Source organism: Stegostoma tigrinum, chromosome 27 (assembly GCF_030684315.1).
Source record: "Stegostoma tigrinum isolate sSteTig4 chromosome 27, sSteTig4.hap1, whole genome shotgun sequence".
NCBI classification, from domain to species: domain Eukaryota; kingdom Metazoa; phylum Chordata; class Chondrichthyes; order Orectolobiformes; family Stegostomatidae; genus Stegostoma; species Stegostoma tigrinum.
Window position 1 is genome coordinate 41,524,127 of NC_081380.1, and position 19,697 is coordinate 41,543,823.

The 19,697-nt window shown below is 45.6% G+C and overlaps 1 protein-coding gene across 1 annotated transcript in view; it reads left to right on the forward strand.

Annotated features, from left to right (window-relative positions):
* dph1 (diphthamide biosynthesis 1) overlaps positions 1-19,697 on the forward strand; it is a 685,989-nt gene that overhangs the window by 551,409 nt on the left and 114,883 nt on the right. The window lies entirely within an intron of this gene.

The following is a 19,697-nucleotide window of genomic DNA, read 5'->3' on the forward strand; positions in this document are numbered from 1 at the left end:
GACTGATCCAAAGGGCTTTGAATCCTTGCAAGATGTTTGAACTACAAGTACACTACAGAGTGAAGTCATCATCATTGGCGGTCCCTCATTGATGAGGTTGACTTTCTTCCACGCTGAGGGGGAGTCAGTAGGTGGCTGTACACCACTGAGTCCAGTGTGGCTTCTGCAGGCTCTGCTACACTTAAGAACAGAAGGTGGTTGCAGGAAGGGAGTGGGTGGGGTATTGCTGTTTACACCTGCCTTCCGCTTTCATCCCAACAGCAAGTTTCAAGGTGCTCAATGCCTTCCCGGATGTTATTCCATAGACCATAAGACAAAGGAGTGGAAGTAAGGCCATTCGGCCCATCGAGTCCACTCCGCCATTTAAATCATGGCTGATGGGCATTTCAGCTCCACTTCCCTGCACTCTCCCCATTGCCCTTGATTCCTTTTGAGATCAAGAATTTGTCGATCTCTGCCTTAAAGGCATCCAACGTCCTGGCCTCCACTGCACTCCGTGGCAATGAATTCCACAAGCCCACCACTCTCTGGCTGAAGAAATGTCTCCTCATTTCCATTTAAAATTTACCCCCTCTAATTCCAAGGCTGTGCCCATGGGTCCTAGTGTCCCCACCTAACGGAAACAACTTCCCAGCGTCCACCCTTTCTAAGCCATACGTTATCTTAAGTTTCTATTAGATCTCCCCTCAACCTTCTGAACTCTTAAGTTCCTCCTCCACTTTGGACGGCCTTGGGCCAGTGATTCCCAGGTGCCTGTGGGAATGCTGCACTTCACCAGTGAGGCCTTGTGGGTATCCTTGAAGGGCTTCCTCTGTATACCTGGGGCGTACCTGCTGTTTCAGAGCTGGGATTCGAGCACCTGCTTGAAGAGTCTCACATCAATCATGAGGATGATGTGTCCAGCCCATTGCAGCCGATCAAAGGCAGGTCAGTGCCTCGATGCTGGGGATGTTGGCCTGGTTGAGGTCCGGCACTAAGATCATGGTTTACAGAGCTGTGGTGGTTCCTGTCCTATACGACTGTGAGATGTTGACTGTCTCCAGCAGACGCCTCAAGGCACGGGAGCAGTACCTCCAACGCTGTTTGCGCACGATCCTGCGAATCTGCTGGGGAAAAAAACACACCAACACCAGCAGAGTCCTCAGCCAGAGTGAAGTAGGCAGTAAAGATAAGGAGATAACAAAGTGTAGGGCTGGATCAACACAGCAGGTCAAGCAATGAGCTGCTGTGTTCATCCAGCTCTACACCTTGTTATCTCAAATTCTCCAGCATCTGCAGTTCCTACTATCACCAAAGAAAAGGACATGGTATTATGGAGAAAAATCAAAGTTGAGATTGAAGTTCAACTCTGCTGCATGGCAGAGGAGCCTTGATGGGTGGAATGGCCTGCTCCTACTGCAATATTTTGTCTCTCATGGCTTGAGTTAATCTGCTCACCCTGCAGGTGGTCAGTTGCTAGACTGATCTCTCCCAACTATGGAGCAATTCCTACACTGCTGCTAACTTACCCTTCTTCATGTCTGGCTGTGGCATCAACGCGGTGCAACATTTCCCTAACCCTCACTTTCCCAACTTTAACAAAGACCTGTTTCAATTGAGAAAGAAAGGTTGTATGCGAAGGAACGTGGATAACTAAGGAAATTAAACATCATATTAAATTGCAAGAGAAGCTGTAAAATGTTGCAAAGGTTAGCGGCAGTCAAGAAAGTGAGGAAAATCTTCAAAACGAGCAAAGAATGATGAAGAAAATAACAGTGGGGTGTTTTGAATATTGTGTGTAAACTATAAGGAAGTATAAAAAAGGCAATAAAAGCTTCTACAAGTAAACCAGAAAGGAAGACACGAGCTAAAGTGAACATTGGTCCCTTTGTAATGGGAAGCAAGGAAATTGCAGAGATTTTGAATAAGTACTTTATATCTATCTTCACAATCGAAGACGCAAAAAGCACCCAAGCGTAGAAGAAAATCTAAAGATCAAAAGGAAGGGAGAAATGTAAAGCAAGCACAATCACTGAAGAATATGTACTATGGGCACAAAGGTTGGAGGTGCCGTTGATAGTATTGAGGGCTATTGCAGGCTTCAGCGAGACATTGACAGAATGCAGAGCTGGGCTGAGAAATGGCAGATGGAGTTCAACCTGGATAAATGCGAGGTGATGCATTTTGGAAGGTCGAATTTAGATGCTGAATCTAGGATTAAAGGCAGATGCTCGGCAGTGTGGAGGAACAGCGGGATCTTGGTGTTCAAGTGCATAGCTCCCTCCAAGTTGCCACACAAGTGGATAAGGTTGTTAAGAAAGCATATGGTGTTTTGGCTTTCATTAACAGGGGGATCGAGTTTAAGTGCCGCGAGGTTATGCTGCAGCTCTACAAAACCCTGGTGAGACCACACTGGAATATTGTGTCCAGTTCCGGTTGCCCTATTATAGGAAAGATGTGGAGGCTTTGGAGATGGTGCAAAGGAGGTTTACCAGGTTGAGAAGGTTGACTGAGCTTGGACTTTGCTCTCTGGAGAGAAGGAGGAAGAGAGGTGACCTGCTCAAGGTGTACAAGGTAATGAGAGGAATGGATAGAGTTGATAGCCAGAGACTTTTCCCCAGGGCAGGATTGACTGCCGCGAGGCATAGTTTTAAGGTGTTAGGAGGAAGGTATAGAGGAGATGTCAGAGGGAGGTTCTTCACCCAGAGAGTTGTGAGCGCATGGAATAGTTTACCAGTGGTAGTCGTGGAAGTGGAGTCATTAGTGACATTGAAGTGACTGCTGGACATGCACATGGACAGCAGTGAATTGAGGGGAATGTGAATTAGGTTAGGTTATTTTTGGATTGGGATTATTCCACGGCACAACATGGTGGGCCGAAGGGCCTGTACTGTGCTATACTTTTCTATGTTCTAAAACTAATGGAATTAAAAACTACATGTTCTCCAGACCTGGTGACCTGCAACATAGGGTCTTAAACATCGTGACTGTAGAGATAGTGGATCCATTGTTTGTAAATTTCCAAAAATCCTTAGATTCTAGAAAGGTTTCAGCAGATTGGAAAACTTCTATTCAAGAAAGAAAGGAGACAGAAAGCAGGAAATTATAGGCCAGTTACTCCCACATCTTTTATTGAAAATGCTAAAATCCATTATTGAGACAGTTAGAAAATCACCATGCAATCAGGATGAGTCAACATAGTTTTGCGAGAGGGAAATCATGTTTGACAAAATGATTAGATTTCTTTGAGGATGTAGCTAGCAGGGTGGATAAAGGTGAACCAGTACATGGTTTGTTACTTGAATTTTCAAAAAGCATTTGATAAGGTGCAAAATAAAAGTTACAAGGTACAAACTTGAGGGCGATATATTAGCGAGGATAGCGAATTGGCTAATGAACGCCAAATAGAGAACTGGATTAAGTTAATCACTTTCAGGATGGCAAAGCAAGTTGTGAGGAAGGTGTTGAGAGATAAAGCTAAGGAAAGTGATATAGTGAGTAGGCATAAAATGGACAGACGAATAATGTAGGAAATTGATATTGTCCACTTTGGCAGCAAGAATAGGAAAGTAGTATTTCACTTAAATGGAGAGAGATTGAAGTTGAGTGCACGGCAGAGATCTGGGTATCTTTCGACGTGAATCACGTGGAGTTAGTATACAGCAAGTAATTGGGAAGGTGAGTGGAATGCTATCCTTTATTTTCCCAGAGTGCAAGATGTGGAGTGCTGAAGTGGAGATGTCTTACTACAATGTTGTTGACTCTTAACTGCCTTCTGAAATGGATCTTGCAAGCTGTTCATTTATAGGGTATTTAAGGACAGGCAGTAAACACCTACATCCCATAATGGTAAAGAAAAGCAGAGGCAGGACCATTGTTCACAGAAGATCATAGAATCCCTACAGTGTAGAAACAGGCCATTTGGCCGAACATGTCCACATCGCCCCTCCGAAGAGTATCCCACCCAGACCCATCCCCCTCATAACCCACCTAATCTACACATCTCTGAACATTACGGACAATTTAGCATGGCCAATCCACCTAGCCTGCACATCTTTGGACTGTGGGAGGAAACCAGGGCACCTGGTGGAAACACACGCAGACACGGGGAGAATGTGCAAACTCACACAATTGCCCGAGGGTAGAATCGAACCGAGTCCCTGGTGCTGTGAGGCTGCAGTGCTAACCACTGAGCCACCATTGGCACAGCCTTGATTTTATTGACTGGGAGAGGAGGGTTGAAGGGATGAATGGCCTGCTCCTGTTCCTTTTTCTCAGGAGATCCTCTCCATCCTATCCTGTTGTAATTCCTGTCATCGCTCATCCTGGTTCCTTCATCAAGTCCCTCATACCCATCACGATTGGAATTCCGAACAAACTCCCTGTTCTCAAGCAAGCTAGTTTAAATGTCCATGTCATTAGCTCCTTCTTGTTTTTCCTTCTAACTTTTAGATCAAAGGCACAAGGGCCAGGGAGAGGGGTAAGGAGAGTGCTTTTCTTTTACTAAATGAGTTGTTATGACCTCTGAAATAACTCCACAAAGGCTGGTATCCCATCACCAAGTCACCCTTTATTTACGCATGCAGGGTACTGCACCAGCTAGCTCAGAGCTGGCTCATAGAGTAAACGGAACCCCAAACATAGCAACAAAAACACAAGCTGCTGGAAAAACTCAGTAGGTCTGCCAAAAGGTAGGTCTGAAGAAAAAAAATCAGAGTTGACACTTTGGGTCTGGCGATCCTTCCTCAGAACAATTGTTCCTGATCTGCAGCATCCGCAGTTCTTTCAGCTTTTAATGGTGAGTGGTAACATCTTCTCCTTACTTACTCTATCAACGTCCAAAAGGCCTTTATCAGATCACCCCACAGCTTTTCCTTTTCTACAGAAATGTGCCCCATGCTGTTTGGTCTTTCCTGATGGTTAAAACTCTCGGATCTGGTGTTGCCTCAATGAATCTTTCTTGTATATTTCACAGTGCCTTTCTGACATTTTTATAATATGGAGACCAGAACTGTGCACACACAGCAAAGGACATTCAATAACAGGTGCCTTTTGTCTAGGATGGGAGATTTCAAGACCTGGCGGGCATATTTTTAAGGTGAGAGAGGAAAGATTTAAAAAAGACATGGGGGGCAAGGTTTGTACACAGCGAGTGGTTCGTGTATGAAATGAACTTCCAGAGGAAGTGGTGGATGTGGCTACAGTTACAATGTTTAGAAGATTTTCTAGGTAAGCTCATGAATAAGAAATGTTTGGAGGGATATGGGCTAAACACAGGCAGGTAGGAGTACTTTAATTTGGGATTATGGTTGGCATGGACTGGTCTGTTTCTATGCTGTATTCCTGTGTGACTGTTTGCTGAATTGTGGTCACTTCTGTAATGCACGAAACCTTGAAAGTGATAGGTGTGTTGCAAGATCCCACATAGGGCACTGCAATAATGACCCCATATCCTGTGTTATATTATTGAGGTATTGATCAAGGCATAAATATTGCCCAGGATTCCAGGGCCTGCTCCCTCATGTTCTTCTTCCAGTGGGATGTTTTGGATACAGAAATATTGTATGACTCTGGGGATGGAGCAAAGGGCGGTAATTGAACAGTTGTCTCAATGGGCTGTCACACGAATGGTGGAGCAAATGACCTCTTTCTGTGCAGTGTGGTTCTGTGGATTTTTAGAAGCTCTGTGTCTCCATTCTTTTGACATCTGGTTATTGTATGTGTCCCACTTGACCTTGCAGCCTCTTGAATTCTTCACTGAACCTACATTGTTTTGTTCCCCATTCCCACATTCCTTATGCCTCCAGAAGCCTTCCTTCTGGATCAGCTTTGTGATTTTCTTCACCTACTTTTCCTTACCCATTAAATGTTCTGAGCCTCTCTATTACACAAGGGGAATTATACCATCATTTATCTTGTAGGTCCACAAGTGGATGTGCAAGATTGGGACTTTCTGCAAAACCTTTCTCTGAAAGATTCATTTAGATTAGATTCCCTACAGTGTGGAAACAGGCCCTTCGGCCCAACAATTCCACACCGCCCCTTGAAGCATCCCACCCAGACCCATCCCCCTATAACCCACATGCCCCTGAACACTACGGGCAATTTAGCATGGCCAATCCACCTAACCTGCACATCTTTGGACTGTGGGAGGAAACCGGAGCACCCGGAGGAAGCCCACGCAGACACAAGGAGAATGTGCAATCTCCACACAGACAGTTACCCCAGGGTGGAATTGAACCTGGGTCCCTGGCACTGTGAAGCTGCAGTGCTAACCACTGAGCCACTGTGCCGCCAAACCCAGGTACCTCACTGTCTCAATTACTGTTACTCATCTAATTTCTTAGTACAGATGCACCTAGCTTCAAAGTCACTGTTGTTTAAGTCTTAGTCAGATACAGGCAGCTGTAAGGTTTGGTAATTTCACTAAGGACTATCACAGAGCAGATAACCCAATGAGGTAAAATGCAGCCCAGAGCAATATAGTGTGTTCCAGAGCAATATAGTGTGTTCCAGTGCAATATAGTGTGTTCCAGTGCAATATAGTGTGTTCCAGAGCAATATAGTGTGTTCCAGTGCAATATAGTGTGTTCCAGTGCAATATAGTGTGTTCCAGAGCAATAAAGTGTGTTCCAGTGCTATATAGTGTGTTCCAGTGCAATATAGTGTGTTCCAGTGCAATATAGTGTGTTCCAGAGCAATATAAGTGTGGCCCACAGCGATAAAGTGTGATCGAGTATGAGCTAGTGCGTACAGTGTGTCCCAATGTGATAGAGCATGACCCAGTGCAATACAGTGTGGCCCCCTGTGTTATAGTATGGTCCCGTGTGATATGGTGTGATGCAGTGTGATAGAGCATGGCCTGCTGTGATATAGTGTGGCCCACTGCAATAAAGCATGACATGGAGTGTGAACCAGTGCGATATCGTGTGGCCCAATGTGACAGAGCAAGACCCAAGGTGATGTAGTGTGGCCCCATGTGACACAATGCAATAGAGCGTGATGCTGAGCGATACATGTGATATACTGTGATGCAGTGCAATAGAGCATGGCCCGTTGCTTTAAAGTGTGGCCCACTGCGATACCGTGTGACCTGCAGTGATATCGTGTGACCGGCTGTGATATAGTGTGGCCAGCTGCAATATAGTGTGGCTCACTGTGAAATAGTGTGGCCCTGTATGACGCAGTGCGATAGAGTGTGGCACAGTGAGATAAAGTGTGAGCCAGTGCGATATAGTGTGGCCCAATGTGATAGAACATGACCCAGTGTGATTTAGTGTGGCCCTGTATGATATAGTTTGGCCCGCTGTAATATAATGTGGTCCTATGTGAAAGAGCATATTACTGCGCAATAAGGAATAACAGAGTTTGTAACAAAGCACCCACTTATCCAGGTCACAAAGACAAAAGTTTTGACGTTCCTCCATTCAGTCTGATAGAGTTGAGCACAACTGAAATGCAATGCAGTACATTGGACCCAAAGCACAGTGTACATTACCCACTGTCAAAGAGAGAGTATATGTTCATGTGAATTGTTGTATAGTCTAAATGGTGCTGCAAGAGAAACGTGTGTACTTACTAACCTTCCCTTATGGCTTGCCTCATGATTTAAAGCTACTTTTGACCACAGTTAGACGACTGAATACTTCTGAGTGCTCCGTTATTGAAAATACATCAAAGCCATAGAGAGCAAACTGTGTAGATTTGCCAACATAATCCAGGAATGGAAACTAGTCTGTGAGGAGAGAGTAGAATTATTGAATAATTCTCAGCTGCTAAGTAAAGCTAAGAGAAGTGTTTTCTTCGTATTCCAAAGGGTTTTGTTGGAGTCAAGTTGAAGAGGCTAGTTTTTGTGATGGAGGGAGGTCAGGAATCATTTTTTTTGGATGTGTTGCATTGCCATGGAAATGGATTGATGTAGAATCGAGTGGGGAGTTGGTAATGTCGTGGTAATGTCACCAGGCTGGTAATGCAGAAATCGAGACTAATGTGCTGAGGGCATGGACTCACTTCCTCCATGGCAGATAATGGAATTTCAATTCAATAAATATCTGAAATTAAAAACTAATCTCATGTAACCATTGTCATTTGTTGCAAAAGTTCATCAGGTTGACTGATGGGCTTTTATTTTATTCATTGGATTTGGGCATCGCTGGCCAGGGCAGCATTTATTACCCATCACAAATTTCCCAGAGGCAGTAAAGAGTCACCCACAAGAGTCACATGTGGGCCAGACGATGTAAAGGTGGTAGTTTCCTGTCCTAAAGGACATTACTGAACCAAGCAATGGATTCAAGGTCATCATTAGACTCCTTGTTCGAGATTTTTTTTGTTTTTTTTTCATTTAATTCAAATTCCACCATCTGCCATGGTGGGATTCGAACCCACATCCTCTTCCAAAAATGTCCCTTCAGTTACAAATATAAACCGAGTTCTTGAATGTGGTAAGGTGGTGGTCTCGTGGATATGTCATTGGATAAGCAATCTCGAGTCCCACCCTCATGCTGTGGGTCCGTGCGTTCAGGTCCCACCTTGGTATGGTGGAATTTAAATTCAATGAATAAATGTGGAATTGAAAACTACTGTCAGTAATGGTGGCCAAGGCAACTATCATTGAGTGGTGTAAAAACTCAGTGGTTCACCTATATCCTTTCGGGAATCGATGTAACTGCCCTAGTCATTGAGAACACCATCTATTGTTCTGGGAGTGTGTGTTCAAATTGTAGATTATGAAATCTGATTCAGTAAAATACTAGCAATTTATGATGACTATTGATTGACATAAAATCCTCATGTAGGGAAGGAAATCTGCCATTCTTATACAGTCAGGCCTTTGTTTGATGACAGATCCACAGCCTAACGAGTCACTCAGAATTGTTACAGTGGAGAAGCAGGCCATTCAGCCCATCGGGTCCACTCCAACCCTCCAAAGAACATGCCACCCAGACCCACCCCATCACTGTAATCCTGCATCTTCCATGGCTAATCCACCTTATCTACATTTCCTCGGACAGTTTGGGCAATTTAGCGCGGCCAATCCGCCTAACCTGCACATTTTTGGACTGTGGGAGGAAACCGGAGCACCCTGAGGAAACCCACGCAGACACGGGGAGAACATGCAAACTCCACAAGGCAGTCACCCAAGGCTGGAATTGAACTCAGGCAGCAGTGCTAACCACTGAGCCACAGTGCTATTCCCTAGTTCAGGGGCAGATAGGGATGGGCAGGTGCTGCCTTGCCATTGTTATCCGTGTCCCATAAAAGAGTGCAGTCAATTGAGAAAAAAATTGACCTGGTCACCTGTTTTACTGATATCTCAAAGAGAGTACTTTCTAATTCATTTCATTGTGCACAGCCTAGTTTTTCACACAGTGGCCCTGTTCTGGTTGCTGCGCAGCTATGCATGCCTGTATTTTAAAAAGACAGCTGTTTATACACATTTTGTTCATCTCCGGGAGAGCATTTTCGTGATTATTGCAAGGTTGTGCTGTTATCCACGAGTATTTCCAATGCAGAAACAGGCCGTTCATCCCAACCAATATCTGCTGACCTTGCACGAGTAATAACTGTTGGCCAGAACACTTCGGAGGTGGAGAGTGAGAGACAACAAGAGAGCATGAGAGTACAAGAGAAAAAAAAATCACACACAAAATGAGGGAAAGGGACAGAACTAGAGAGAAAGGAACAACCTGAGAAAGACTGGGAGATCAGAAGAGACAGAGATAAGGAGAGAAAGAAAACGAGATTGTCAAAGACAACATGTGATAGAGGAGAAGTTTGAAAAAGAGGGAGTTTTGCTTCAGGAAAATTTTGGGAGAGATATTGAGTGAGAGAAAATGAGAGTAAGGAGAAGGAGACAGAAAGAGAGATGGTGAGACGGACAGAGATAAAACTTGACAGGAGGGCTGATGGAGATTGGAGGAAATAAGAAGAGATGAGAGAGAGAGAGACGAAGTAAGCAACTGTGTCCCGAAGAGCTATTAACAACCCATTAATAGCTTTTAGTGATATCAAAACTGCGAGCATGAAATGGAAAGACAGGATATGAATCCTCCCAAGGGACCTGCCCAGCTCTCAGTGCTCCACTCATTTTAATGCGTTGGGCCTATTACTGGCGTGCTACTTTCTGCTTAATGAGCTACGGCAGTCTTGACAGATGTAAACATCATGTTCCTTTGGCCACTTAGCAAAATATTTTTTCAAAATGGCATTGATTTTATACTTTGTTGAACGTTCTTCCTGTCCTAGTGATTCTGGACGGTCGATGGAACTAAGCTGTCATCCAGCCTTTGGCTGCTTTCCTCACATGAGCGGGGAGTAGGGCAGCTCAGACTGTGGCAGGTTTTGGTCTGGGCCTTTGCAAGTGACGTTTCAGGTGGCTGTCAGGGCACAGGGTGCATCTCTGCTCCTTGTGGCATGCCTGCATTTACCCAGCAGGCAGTCACCCATCAGGCTGAAAACACACCCCGTCACTGAGGAGAACTAAAATTGGCGCACAGCAAGATCCTCGCACCATGACATGGAATTGCCAGAGACAGTCAGTTTAACTGAGGTTGTTCCAGAGGAAAATGGGGTTAGTCTCAGCCCCTGGGCTGCTTCCTTGCTCTCCACCAGAACAGCACCATGGGGATCTCTGGCACACACCTGAGAGGGCAGACTCTGTCCAACAAGAAAGGCCAGCACCTCTGACTGTGTGGCAGTCGCTGAGTGGGTCATGTCAGCCTGGATGAAAGCCACAAGCCTCTACAGTTAAACCTGAGCCCATAACCTTGCAGTGCCATGTCACGCCTCAACAATTGCTTCAGAGCTGGACTGTTATTAGATTCCAGGAATCAATAAAACGTTATTTAATGATGCAATGTAAAGAGGAGGCAACTTCCCACATACCATGAGCTGCCTTGCTTGATTGAAACAAGATATTCTGTTTTTCCCATGTTTATAACCTCCTAGGGCTGATTATAACTCTAAGTGGATGCTGTTCAATTCGTTAGAATTTCAGCATTTGCCTCTAGCTACAGAGTTCTCTTTATCTCTGTCTCCAAAGGGAATTGGGATTCGATTCCTAATTCTTCTACCTCTCCACTAGTTGCTGAGTGATGATCAAATCTGTGACTGTGTCTGTAGTAATTGGAGTGAGGTCAGCCAGGTAGATCTAATGGAATATGAGTTCCCTGATTGGGGCTGTTAATCTGGTCCAATTAGGGAGCCCTTGCTGACAGATATAAACAGGGGTAACAGGGGTTCTGCTCACTCTGAGAGCTGGCTCTGAGAGCTGTGTCTGGTACAATGCATGTAGAAATAAAGGATGACTTGGCAATGAGATACTGGCCCCCAGAGTTACTTCAGTGTCCGTTCCTCTTTAATGTCAGTTTTGTTTAAAAACCCAACCAACAGGGGTTTTCCATCCTTCCCCAACCCATCCCCTCCTCTGTCTTTCACTTCAGGTATTCCACCCTGAAAGATCTCTGGCATTCGTGGACCTCTGTGTTTGTTCATGGCTATGCCTGAAAGGGCACTGCATTGGTTTGATGCTTCTTTCTGCATATCGCTGACCAGGAAACTCTCCTCCCATTACCATAGAAGGAAATATCAGTTCAGATTCAAGCTGCTTGACCACCCCTCTTCCTGCAGCCACCTCACCCCATCTGTAGGGATCCCCTCTGAAAACTTCTTCCATTGTTTCACATCATTATTGGTAGAAGTTTCATTGGCTAATCCCAAATGCCTCCAGCTTGTGGTCCTTTTTTGAAACCTGTGCAGATCTACCTTCCTTCAAGCCAAGCACTCTTGTCCAAACTCACTGTGAGAAAATGGTTAAGGAAAGCCTGAAATAAATTACATTGTTTAAGTTCTTACTGCTCCATCCTTGTGCCATTGGTAGCTGCACCCCTCACTCTGGAACTCCCATCACTAAATCCCTGCGTTTGTCTACTCCTTTAAGACCACACTGGAACACTCCTCTTTGTCCCAATACTAGCTGATGTGAGCCAATGTCAGTTTTCTTTCATTAGCAGTCCTGCAATAAACTTTAGGAAATAGTATGCTGTGGCAATGAAATCACAAGGTGTTGTTGTTGAGTATGGCTATCCCTGTATTTGCACTGCTTCAAATCTCCATACCCTCCGCCCATTCCTATTTAAATGTCAGGCTTATAGCCCGAGAGATTTTTCAGATTCCAGCTCCCTCAGTGTACTGTGGTGGGATAGCCTTACAGGTATTTTTTAATTAACCTGTTTGTGGATGTTGTGACACACCTCTGGAACAGGTGAAATTTGAACTTGGACCACTTGGCTCAGAGGTTGTGGCCCACTAGATGCCCCTAGCAGCAACTTTAAGTAGTGACCTATCTTCATGGAGCTTTTGTGGCTACTGCCCCAAGCTTTAGTGCATTATCCACTGGTGGACCATGGAATGTGCCAGTCTGCAGCACTAGTCATTGAAAGCCCTTTGCACTAGAAGGCCAGTGGCTTTCTGGCTGATCAGAGAATGTCTCTCATCACCTTGGTGGCCCTCTAGCCTCATGTGAATTTTACCTTAGCTGCATGTTTGGCACATAACCAGGAAGTGTGTTGTGGTAATGTCACTGGAGCAGTCATCCAAGCAATGCTCCCTCTATGTTGCATTTCTGCGTGATGCACAGTCTGTCCGATGTTCACCCACAGTGAATAGCATTGGTATTTCCTACTGTGGCATTAGCTCCTGATTCCAAAATTGCTGCTGCACACAGGCCTCAGGGGCCCATTACAGCTAGTAAGGAAATTCAGGGGAACACCAATAACAAGCCCCAGGCTTGTTCTGGGGAGATCCATTTCAAGCCCACTGACTCCCACAACTACCTAGAATACACCTCCTCCCACCCACCCGCCTGCAAAAATTCCAACCCCTATTCCCAATTCCTCCACCTCCGCCGCATCTGCTCCCAGGATGAGGCATTCCACTCCCGCACATCCCAGATGTCCACGTTCTTCAAGGACTGCAACTTTCCCCCCGCAATGGTCAAGAACGCCCTTGACCGTGTCTCCCGCATTTCCCACAACACATCCCTCACACCTCGCCCCCGCCGCAACCGCCCCCAGAGGATCCCCCTCGTTCTCACATATCACCCCACCAACCTCCGGGTGCAACATATCATCCTCCGACACTTCCGCCATCTACAATCCGACCCCACCACCCAAGACATTTTTCCATCCCCACCCTTGTCTGCCTTCCAGAGAGACCACTCTGTCCGTGACTCTCTGCGCTCCACACTGCCCTCCAACCCCACCACACCCGGCACCTTCCCCTGCAACCGCAGGAAGTGCTACACTTGCCCCCACACCTCCTCCCTCACCCCTATCCCAGGCCCCAGGATGACCTTCCATATCAAGCAGATGTTCACCTGCACATCTGCCAATGTGGTATATTGTATCCATTGTACCCAGTGTGGCTCCCTCTACATTGGGGAAACCAAGCGGAGGCTTGGGGAACTGCTTTGCAGAACACCCCAGCTCGGTTCGCAACAAACAACTGCACCTCCCAGTCGCGAACCATTTCCACTCCCCCTCCCATAGACGTCATGTCCATCATGGGCCTCCTGCAGTGCCACAATGATGCCACCCGAAGGTTGCAGGAACAGCAACTCATATTCCGCTTGGGAACCCTGCAGCCCAATGGTATCAATGTGGACTTCACCAGCTTCAAAATCTCCCCTTCCCCCACTGCATCCCAAAACCAGCTCAGTTCGTCCCCTCCCCCCACTGCATCCCAAAACCAGCCCAGCTCTTCCCCTCCACCCACTGCATCCCAAAACCAGTCCAGCCTGTCTCTGCTTCCCTAACCTGTTCTTCCTCTCACCCATCCCTTCCTCCCACCTCAAGCCGCACCTCCATTTCCTACCTACCACCTCATCCCGCCTCCTTGACCTGTCCATCTTCCCTGGACTGACCTATCCCCTCCCTACCTCCCCACCTATACTGTCCTCTCCACCTATCTTCTTTTCTCTCCATCTTCGGTCCGCCTCCCCCTCTCTCCCTATTTATTCCAGTTCCCTCTCCCCATCCCCCTCTCTGATGAAGGGTCTAGGCCCAAAACGTCAGCTTTTGTGCTCCTGAGATGCTGCTTGGCCGGCTGTGTTCATCCAGCTCCACACTTTGTTATCTAATGTTCTGGGGACATGGGTTCAAATCTCATCATTGAGGATGGTGAAATTCGAACTGAACTTTCGAGTTATGGACCAGACTAATGGCGACTATGAAACCATAGTTCGATTGTTGCAAAGAAAAACCCACCCTATTCACTGATGCCCTTTAGGGAATGAAATCTGTCATGCCTACCCAGTCTGGCCTTCTTGTTACTCCAGATTCACAATAATGTGGTTTACTCTAATTATCTCTCTGAAACACTTGTTGGCTCATGCACAGTTTGGCACATGCAGCATGTGCTGAATAAAGACAAAAGAGAAAACAGCCCATGGAGCACAGAGATCGTATCAGGAAACAGCTCAGGCCAAACCTCAACAAAACCCACTGCATCTCTCTCTCTCTCTCTCCCTCTCGCCCTGTGCAAATCCTCTTTGCAAAGCCAATCAGGACGGAGATGAGGGAGAATTTCTTCACTCAGAATTGTGATCTGGTGGAATTATCGACCACAGAAAGCTTGGGTCAGTTTGTTAGATATATTAAAGAGGGAGCTGGACATGGCCCTTGCTGTTAAAGGGATCAAGGGATATGGAGAGAAAAGGGGACTGGGATATTGAAATTGCATGATCGGCCATGATCATATTGGATGGTAGTTCAGGCTCGAAGGGCCAAATGGCCTACTCCTGCTCTTATTTTGTATGCTTCTATGTTCCAGAGGGAGGTGGGCAATGTTGGAAAGAGTCTGTTATCTTGGATGGCATCAGGAAAAGAAAACTGCATTTGCCCTCAGAATCCGAAGGAAGGATGGAGGCAGGCAATCTAGATCCATTAACTGCCCAGAAATGTAAAGGTGTATTTTCAGTCTTGCGCTTCCAGCACAGAGACTCCCACTCTAGGAGCAGGAATTGGAGCGTTAGATATTGAGGTCAGTGAGTACTGCTATTCCCGCGTGCTCTGCAATTTCCTGAATTATTTCTTCCAGCAGGTAGAGTATGTGCAGAAAGGCAGCTCTCCTTATTCAGAGCCCCTTGTCTATTTCCCCATGTTGTACCTTAACATTGTCACATGTATGAGCAAGCTGTTCATTCATCTTCACAATGTAGGCTCAGGCAGCATTTAGTATCCATCACTAAACAGAATGAACATTAAACTGGGAGTTTACTCCATTAATCTGAAGCTGGTTGTAGCTGTCAGGAGAAAGATAAGAATATTTTTGGGTTTCCAGAAGTTTGAAAGAAACAAATCTGAGCTTTCTGTAATCTTTGTAAAATGATGGCTGAGATAACAGTGTTGAGGGGTTAAATTGGCTGTGAGATATTATCTACATTCTTATCAGCACTGTCAGTGGAAGTATTTTGTGTGTGTGTTGCTGGAGATTTTGAAACATCACCTCTGAACTTTAACTGTGCCAAACAGACAAGCCGCCTTGCATTCATCTCCTTCACCCTCCAATATTCTTACCACCGAAAAACTCAATCTTTCACCGAGAGCAGGCACATTTTTACGTCCCTGTCCTGTTTTCTTCCCCAGTCACTCACAGCTGTGCCCAGGGCATTAATCGTTCACAAGGTGCTCTTGAAGTGTCATCCCTGTTGTAGGAAACACCGCAGCCAGATGGCACACAGCAAGATCCCACACACAGCAACAAAATGAATGGCCAGATCACCTGCTTTGTGTCAGCTGAGGGATGAATCTTGGCTGGGGACAAAACCCTAGCCTTCTTGGAAATCATGCCATGGTTGGATCTTTTAGGTCTGCCTGAGGAGGCAGACAGGGCCTCGTTTTGATATCTCTTCTACAAAGCAGTGCCTCTGCCACTGCAGCACCCTGTCAGTATCACTGAAACATGTGAAACTAGCAGCAAAACGGTGCAGTGTGGAAGGAAAGCACAGCTTTACAATGTTGCTGCAACCCCATAGGTGCGAACAGCTTGTTTACAGATGATCTGCTGTGAATGGTAAATTGATAAATCAGTAGGATCTGAGGGTGTGGTGGGGTTTATGGTGGCAGTGTCCCTACCTCTGATCCAGTGTCCTGGGTTCCAGTGCTGGTTGCTCCCGGGTGTATCGTAACATCGCTGAACAGGTTGATTAGAACAAAACATGGTGGCTCAGTGGTTAGCACTGCTGCCTTAGATCACCAGGGACCTGGGTTCGAGTCCATCCTCATGTGACTGTCTGCGTGGGTTTCCTCAGGGTGCTCCGGTTTCCTCCCACAGTCCAAAGATATGCAGGCTAGGTGGATTGGCCATGCTGAATTGCCCGTAGTGCTCAGGGGTGTGTAGATTAGGTTGGTTATAAGGGGATGGGTCTGGGTGGGATGCTCTGAGGGTCAGTGTGGATTTGTTGGGCTGAAGGGTCTGTTTCCACACTGTACAGTTCCTATGATCTGCACCAGTTGAATTAGATTTATCCATGGGTCAGTGTGTCTGCATGTTGATGGGACACTTCCAATAACCAGTGCCACATATTGGGCCACACTACAGCTGTCCAGAAGAAGACGGCTGGAAACTGAAGGGAGCCATTATGTGTAACTACACAGCACAGTCTTTAAAGGCCTTCATCTTCTATCTCAACAAAGTTGAGATATCCCTGCAACTCCACTGGCCAGCCACCTGCCTTGTGTCCCCAGTGAACATCTAAAACTCTGCTGCCTGTTTTCTGACTTACCAAATCCTGTTCCACCATCGCCCATCACTAATTTATACTGGCTCCCAGTGGAACCACTCATCATTTTCAAAAGTCTCACCTTTGTTTGAAAATCCTTCCAGTGCACCTTGCTCCCTCCAATTCCTGTCCTCTCCTCCCTCTGATAAGCTCCTCTAATTCTGGACTCTTTTGCCTCCCTGTTTGCATCTTCTTCTCTCTCTCTCTCTCTTTCTATTTCTCTCGCATTCCTTGAAACCTACCTCTTGAAGTACACTTTAGGTCCCCTGTCTTTTTACTTGACTGGGTGTCAAGTAACTCTAATCTCTTTCCACAGATGCTGCCAGACCTGCTGAGCTTTTATAGCAGTTTCCGTTTTTGTTGAACATTATAGTAGTTGTAGTCCTTATGTTAGTTAATCCATCAGTGTACATTCAACATGTTCTCACATCACGTGACAGGGTTCTCCTGTGCTTCATGGCTCAATTCCATTGTGCTGAATGGAAAGCAGGCCCATCTAGGGCAGGACATCCGGTCTCCCAGCCATCTCGTCTACTTTATAAAACCCATTCTCTGGATATGAGTATTACTGACAAAGCCAGGTATTAGTGCTCAAGAGAAGGCACTGATGTTCCATTGACTTCTCACACCACTCAAGTTTGTGTAGACATGAGCAGCCACATCACAGAGCATTTGCAAGTTAAGCAAAGGTGGTGTGTGAGTGGATTGAAACTTTCTCAAGAGCTACTTTGTGCTTTTCAGGGGCTCTTTTTTAAATGTCACGAGCTTATTTATTAGCTTATATTGTCAAATGATAACATTATCTTCCGTATTTATGTTGATATATAGGGTATTTGGACTTGCACATGAGCAGAATTAATAGAATTCATTAATAACCTCAATGATTATGAACCCTCCATTAAACCTGAAGCCACAACATGCAAGGAAAACATTAATTTATTTGACACCACTCTAGTTAAATTGGCCTAAGGCAATAGACATCGGTTAATGACAATATTTCTTCAAATTACTGACACACTTCACATAAAAGGCCAACACCTTAAACACTTACGTTGTAGACTAGTGAGGTCACAGCTGGTGTGTTTACATCATGTCTGCATAAAGTTGGACGATTTTAACCAGTCAATTATTTCCTATTAAATTGCACCTCAGATCTTACATTTGGATTTTAATTTAACAATTGACACATTGTTTATTGCAATAGCATCCACTCTATTTCCTCTGCACAGCAGGTCCACAGCATACGCAGCCTTAAGCTATAGATTCCACATTAATTAAGGAATTAATTACCTCAGTGATTTCAAGTTGTCCTGGCTTTCAGTTAACTGAGTATCTCTTTGTTGTCAGGTTGAAACTATTTTCTATCCCTTGCAGCTCTGACCATGCCCCAATCCTAGCTACAGTTTCCCTTCCCACTCTAGTTCAAGCCTTGTTTTTTTTCTGAATTATCTCAGAGCTGGGGGAACCTGCGATATTTCTCGTTGCTTTCTCCATGGTAATGTGTCAGCCAATCAGACTTCATAATCATTCAGCATTCCTTTTGCCTTTAATGTATATTGTTGAAGATTTGGCATTCTTGCAATTATTCTGTCTGACAGAAGGCAGAGATTGCAAGTAAAGGAGTCTTTGTCAATATGGCAACCAATAATGAGTGGAGTTCCACAGGGTTAGCTTTGCGTCCACGGTATTCAATTATACATTAAGAAACTGAATGAAGGAACTGAGGGTGTTGTTGCTCAGTTTACAGATGACACAAAGATAGGTGGAAGGACGGGTAGTGTTGAGGAAGCAGGGGGTTTGTAGAAGAACTTGGACAGGCTAGGAGAGTTGGCAAAGAAGTGGCAGATGGAATACGATGTGTGAAGTTACACACTTCGGTAGGAAGAATAGACGTGTAGACTATTTTTTAAACATGGAAAGGCTCAGATATTTGAAGCACAAAGGGACTTGGGAGTCCTAGTTCAGGATTCTGTTAGGGTTAACCTGCTGGTTCAGTTAGGAAGGGAAATGCAATGTTAACATCCTTTTATAGAGGGCTAGAATACAGGAGGAGAGATGGGCTGCTGAGGCTTTATAAGGCAGTGGTCCAATTGTACATGTAATATTGTTAGCAGTTTTGGGCCCTCTATCTGAAGTAGAAGGGGTCCAGAGGAGAGTTACAAGAATAATCCTAGGGCTGAAGTACTTGTATGAGGTGCAGTTGATGTCTCTGGGTCTGTGCTCAATGGAGTTTAGAAGGATGAGGGGTATCTGATTGAAACTTACAGAGTGGTGAGAGGCCTGGATAGAATGGATGTGGAGAAGATGTTTCCACCAATAGAAGAGACTGTGACTCAAGGGCACAGCCTCAGAGTGAAGGGCCGACCCTTTAGAACTGAGATCAGAGTTCATAGAATCCCTGCAGTGTGGAAATGGGCCTTTCAGCCCAACAAGTCCATACCAACCCTCAGAGCATCCCACCCAGATCCATTTCCCTATAACCCATCTAATCGACACATCCCTGAACACTACGGGCAATTTAGCACAGACAGTCTACCTAACCTGCACATTTTGGACTGTGGGAGGAAACCGGAGCACCCAGAGGAAACCCATGCAGACACGGGGAGAATGTGCAAACTCCACACCAACAGTCACCCGAGGGTGGAATCGAACCCGGGTCCCTGGTGCTGTGAGGCTGCAGTGCTAACCACTGAGCCACCGTGCCGGGCCAAGATGAGGAGGAATTTCTTCAGACAGACGTTGGTTAATCTGTGGAACTTATTGCTGCAGAAGGCCAAGTCATCAAGTATATTTAAGAAAGAGATAGATAGGTTCTTTATTGGTAAGCGTGTTATGTGGAGAAGGCAGGAGAATGGAGTTTGGAAACACCTCAACCATGATCAAATGATGAAGCAGACTTGATGGACCAAATGGTCTAATTCTACTGCTATAATCT